The sequence below is a fragment of the Coregonus lavaretus genome, assembly GCF_964263955.1.
Source record: "Coregonus lavaretus genome assembly, chromosome: 24".
Taxonomy (NCBI): Eukaryota; Metazoa; Chordata; class Actinopteri; order Salmoniformes; family Salmonidae; genus Coregonus; species Coregonus lavaretus.
Window position 1 is genome coordinate 30,502,399 of NC_140011.1, and position 6,000 is coordinate 30,508,398.

Below are 6,000 nucleotides of genomic sequence, written 5' to 3' on the forward strand. Positions count from 1 at the left end.
TCCTACTCCCCCGCAGGAGTCTCAAAGCCACGTGTATGAATTATTCGTTAAACAACCCCAACCATTCATCGTCTCCTGGCGACTCATTCTAGCACAGAGTTGCTTAGGCCAATGAAAACCATTGATTCAAGAACATAAGGCCCCCTTTTATGCCCAGTAAAGTGCATTTTCAGGTTAACCCCATGATCTAGAAACTAGTTGTAAATTATTACACTATATCATATTTATTTGTTTTCAGGGTTCAAGATCCAGAGCCTAAAGAAGATGAAGTGCTGAACATTTAGATAAGGACCTTGACCTTGGTCCTATAGTTTGTCAAATATGTGCCTGCCTTGACTCATACAGGTTAGGAAAGGAACGGCGCATCTCGGGTCCAGAAATAACCCAGGACACAGCAGATGATACAGAATAAATCAAGCACAGATAAGCATCTGGGGACAGGCGTCTTGGAGTGCCCTAGATTTCTGTCCTAGATACACTAAAAGCTTTCAAACAATCAATCATGTTGCCGCTGACAGTGTCCTGTTCAACTAGTTTGACATCAGTGACTCATGGTCTGGGTCAAAGTCTCTCCATGGAGTGTTTTGGTTTGAGGTCAGGTCAATAAAGTCTAGCTCTATGATGTGATTTTCCTCATAAACTCAAAAAGAACTATTGACCTTGAAAACATTTTTGTTTGACAAAAGGTGTATAAAACATTTTTTACAGTGGCATAGTTCATAAAAAGTGTTTTTGCTCTCTGTTCATAAAATTAGCTTGTTAATAACTATAAAACTATTATACAACATGTTATGTTGATGTGCTCACTACAAAGCAAAGTTTTTGGTACAACAAAGATGTCATTACTTGTTCGCATGAGTGTAATAAAAACATGTTTTCACTGCCAGGATGTGCCTGGCTGCTATTATACAGCTGTGGTAAAGGAAGTTATGTGTTTATTGTGTGTTGTAACATTCCCCTTTTACCAGACGGAAATGTGGAGAGTAACAGGAGGGGAAAGCCCTAATGAAGCCCTTTCCTTTACATTCTATTTCATCCCACTTGGGACACAGTCTGAACCTGAACCTTTACATTTTATGAGCAGTGGAAAATGTTCAACAACAGCTAGAGCAAACACACACACACATGCAAACACACATTTTTATGGAAAATGGATACTAGGTGGGTATAATTAAGAAATGATCACCTTCGTCTCTGGCTTTGTCCTCAATGAGCTCATCTGTGAAGAGAAAAAATAAGTATATTATATAACGTAGTGTATGTATCTACTCCCAGAGTCAACAAGACCATTTTCAGTTGTTCAAACTATTTACTAACAAGTAGATATTCATATCCTACCTAAATTTGCCATTTCATCTGCTTCTTCAACGTTGGCTTCAAGGTGTTCTAGGAAGGGACAGAATATGTTAAAATCTTATTTTAACACAAAATTGTATACCAGTGAGTGAATGGCTGGTATTGTGTTTCATGTGAGTTTCAAATGTGTTGTGGATATTTTGTGTTACATTGGATAGAATCATCTTCTCTGAGTAACTTGAGAGAACATGAGACTCTCTGGTTCTATGCGTACCTCGCTTGTGCCTCATACCTGTGAGGAAAAAGAAAACCCAAGGTTGTGAGGGTATATTAAGAAAAGTCCTGCATGTGTTTTTACATGAGACAATTTGAAAAAGATTGAGAGGTAAATACTCACCATCTACATTCTCATCAGACTCAGACTCTGTTGGAGAACGGGAAACTTAGGCTTATACATGTACATGTATCGGCACGAATCTCAAATATATAATTTTAATAATTATCATAATAACTAAACAACCAAACATCCAGAGAATGTCTTGCTGACACACATGTCAGTCTTCTGACACTTTATTGCCATCTACAGGTGTGTCTTTAAACACCATCCATTCAACCTTTCCTTACCATGTTGGTCTGTCTCAACGTTTCTGTCTCTGTCTCTGTCTGCTGGAAAACGACACGAGTAAAGTTATAAGTAATCTAAACAAATTATGAAAAAAACCCATGTGCCAGTCAGTAACCAATCTTTTCCTGTGAGTGTTGTCATATCATATGCCATCTGCACTTACCCATGTCCTCCTCATGAGTGTCATTCTTCTCCTCTGTAAAACATTTATAGGACTACATTTACAAAAAGGTATGGTTGATTAATAAGTATGCATGTTTACAGCAGACTTCAGTGCTTACCAGTATGTTGATCTTGAACAGCCTCTACCGTAGACAGAAGAATTACATTTGTTAAAGTAAAACAAGAGGTCAAATCTTATTATTTCACTATCAATGGGCCAAATGCACAAAAATACAGACAATGGCTCTGATGTCCCCTTATTCGTTTTTTAGAAGGGTAGGATTCCCTTACCCAAGTAGTGTACATCCTCACTCTGTGCATCCTCTGTAGATGGATGGAAATATGGAAATGACTGTTCTTTCAGTGTTAATTGAAATTATTACAAATTATTTGCTGGGACAATTCTAGACAGGTCATAAACCTGAATCGTTGCCCGTGTCACTGTGTCTTACCACTCATTTGTGCTGCTTCAAACTCCTCCTGATCTGAGGACAGAGAAAGGCAGAGAAATGATTTTGATTAATGCAAGCTTTAGCACTATGAGCCATCTGTGCCCTAGAGTAGATTTTAAAAACTCCAGTTGAATTAGATTTCAGTCAAATTCATTCCAGTAGGTGCTGTGCGTGGAGCAAAAGCTCCTTTACAAGCGTCTCTGAGACATTGATCATTGTACCTCTCTTTTGCAGGTCACTTAGCTGCTCCAGCCCCACTGGAAAAAGTGAGAAAGTTGCATTCAGTTTTTTTTTAACACAAACACTTTTTTTAAACCATTGATAAAGTGCTGCTTTTAATGTCTGTGTGTCCTTGTTGTGTTTTTATGGTGTATTTACTGGTAATGAATGTACTGTATGTATTGGCTTGCACAATAAAATGTCCCCTCTGGGGGATTAATAAAGTACTATCTTATCTTATTTTGTCTTATGAGTTGCATGAGTTGTCAGGGAGGCATTGCACTCAAAAACATCAACATCAACATTATCATCATCCATAATGGACTTTCTCACCTTCCTCACCAAATGTGTCCTCTTTTTCTGCCGATTCCAAGGATGCAGCCAGAGCTGGGGATGTCAAATTTGATTATTATATTAGCCAACACAACATAAATGATATGTGATTATATCCAACCCCGCCCAAAACAGCGCTGAATTGGGAGCTTAAAGAGTGTGTGGCCGTTCTCGTTCTTCAATAATAATATGCTATTTAGCAGACGCTTTTATCCAAAGCGACTTACAGTCATGCGTGCATACATTTTTTTTTGTGTATGGGTGGTCCCGGGGATCGAACCCACTACCTTGGCGTTACAAGCGCCGTGCTCTACCAGCTGAGCTACAGAGGACCACTATTATTATATCCAGCCAACTCACATTTTCCTCGGGCCATGTCAGCAATTAAATGTAAGGATTCAATAGAACACCAATCACATAAAAAAAGGCTAAGGGCCTTATTTACATTACCATTGCACAATACATCATGAAACAGCATTGCAACTAGCATCAGCAGTACAGGGCTTCATCAAATGTCACAGCTGAGGGATATTTTAAACAAAAATATATTGGAGAAGTTTAAAACTTTATGACATTGAGAAAATAGACCACACAATTATCATACCAGTATGGAATCCTGCTGCAGCCAGAAAGAGGAATATGGGCACTCCGACTCTCATCTTGGCTCCGTGGTTGGTTGTAGAAGGTGCTATAGTGTCAGTCCAAACTGGGTATTGTGTTTTTGTCGGTCATTGGCCCTTTTATACTTTTCATCTCTTTCATCACATGCTTTGCATGGACAGGCGGCTGTGGTACCATTGTCCCTCCCTACCTGGGGGCAGCTGGGTGGCACATTCCGGCCACAACACAGACGTGTCATTATTCAGGGTGTGAATGCCACCCATTGTCAGCTCCTCTGTCAGATGCCCCTTTATTTGGGGTGCTGGTGCGTGTTTGGAAAGGGTGTTTGTAGGACAGTCTTTCCATGTTGTCAAAAGAAAACCTCATTTCCTTTCTGGAATAACATTTTTGTATTTTTATTGTGTATCATTGAGGCTGTGTTCTGATGTGGGGTACAGACCATTTTAGTGAGACAATTCATCCATTGTGCACACAGACCTGATGATGTCCATTTTGGTACAAAGCATTCCATTTTTATTCTAATTTGTTTGGGAAAAGTGAATGATATCTGTATGACATTTGAATTCCCCAGTCATCTTTCACAATATCATTGCTACTTTTTTTCACAGTGACATCTGTGTTTCTAGCAATATGACCCAGCTTTTAGTGACTGAAAAGTGTTGGGAAAGCTACTTTGAAAATATAGTTTACCCAGCTACCAATTACTTCACACTGAAGAAGTTGAGCTACAGTAAAGCTACCCTTAATAAAAATATAGTTTGTTTAACTAAAGTTACTAACTGCATGAACGCATAACTCTGCAGTCTGATGTTAACAGTTTAGTGCAACCTGTGTGAAAGCCAGAGTGAGACGATTTGTTTTGCGAAAATATTTAGTGGTAGTTGAAGTAGCTAGCTACACAGCTACAGGGTAGTGTTAACTAATAAAAACACTACGAGGCTTTGAATTTGGTTAAACTACCACCAAGCTATGGCAAAAGGTAGTTCACTTACTAGTTGAATTACATGTAGTGGAACTACTCCCCAACACTGCAAATGTCACAGAGCCAATGGCCTCATCTGCAGATAGAAAATGTGGTTTGTCCAGTTTGTTGAAGAACGAGGCGATTTGCATCTTCGGGGCCTGGCAGAGCATGTATTGAATAATTAAAGATGACATTCATCACTTCAGTGTGTCGGCTCTTTATTATGATTGTAAACATTGATTTCAAGACTCCCATTATTTTGCTGAGAATCCATAGAAAACCATGTCAAATAGTGCATAAAACATATCACAACTACAAATTACAATTTCAAATTTGTTTACAAACACTTACATTTAATCTGTGCCAATTTTGGGGATTCAAATCAACTGGTCTCAAAATACTCTCCCTCTTCCATCAAATATAGTTTTTCCAATATAGGACTTTTCTGTAAAATGTGTCATATTATTCGAACAAAGTGCACCCTCTACTACGGTTGTACAGTATCACACATTATCACAAAAAAAACCTAAACACTTCTAAAAGTGCATTAGAAAGGCTGAACCAATTATGGTTGCTCTCAAAGTAATTCTAGACAAATGACAGAGAAATGTGTCATTTACCTCCCAGAATAGAAGACAATTATTTTCTGAAGGATACATGTCACTCACAGTAAAATAAATGTACTTTGTGTTCTTATATTTCACTTTGGTCCCCATGGAAAACTAGTTTTATGGCACAATTTGCTCATCACATACATGACAAAAACAGAGACAAAATATTTTCTGAAAGCAAGTAGAAAGGCTGATACCCAGATGTAAAGAGCATTGCTTAGTAATTTCAAAGGCACAATTTAGAAACATGTAAATACCTGCAGTACATTTTCAAACAACATCAAATGATCCGTGCGAATATGCAGTCTAATGGCTTTAACTATATTTCTAACATGAAAACATTTTAAACTAGAAAAAGTACAGGGGTTTGTTCTTCATGGGTGTTTTCATAATTGTATAACACCAAAACTTTTCAAATTATCTGTTGGCCAATTTCCTTTGCAAGAACCTTTACATTGCAAAACCACAAATTTCACCAAACAATTTGCTTTACAACCTTTTCAACATTACGCCAGAGGTAGAGCGCTTGAGACGCAGCAGGAAGACATACAGAAATTGGTTTAGATGGTCCCTCGTCACAGGGTACATTTTCCAGATGTATTTGACACTTATTTCTAAATGCAGAAAGTTAGCAGTATCTAGGGCAGCTATATATTTGAAAACCCAATTGCCTTGTCTTTTCAATCATTTTACTTTTACCCTGCAGTATAGCATACA

General features: G+C 38.1%; 1 long non-coding RNA gene across 1 annotated transcript; it reads right to left on the bottom strand.

The window, feature by feature from the left end:
* Positions 1-1,199: 1,199 nt before the first annotated feature.
* LOC311099296 lies at positions 1,200-1,989 on the bottom strand. The gene is made up of 5 exons (XR_014609716.1): positions 1,921-1,989; positions 1,694-1,720; positions 1,571-1,588; positions 1,339-1,386; positions 1,200-1,219 (listed from the first exon to the last, which is right to left on the bottom strand). It is a non-coding gene; the product is annotated as an uncharacterized lncRNA (long non-coding RNA).
* Between the last annotated feature and the right edge of the window lie 4,011 nt (positions 1,990-6,000).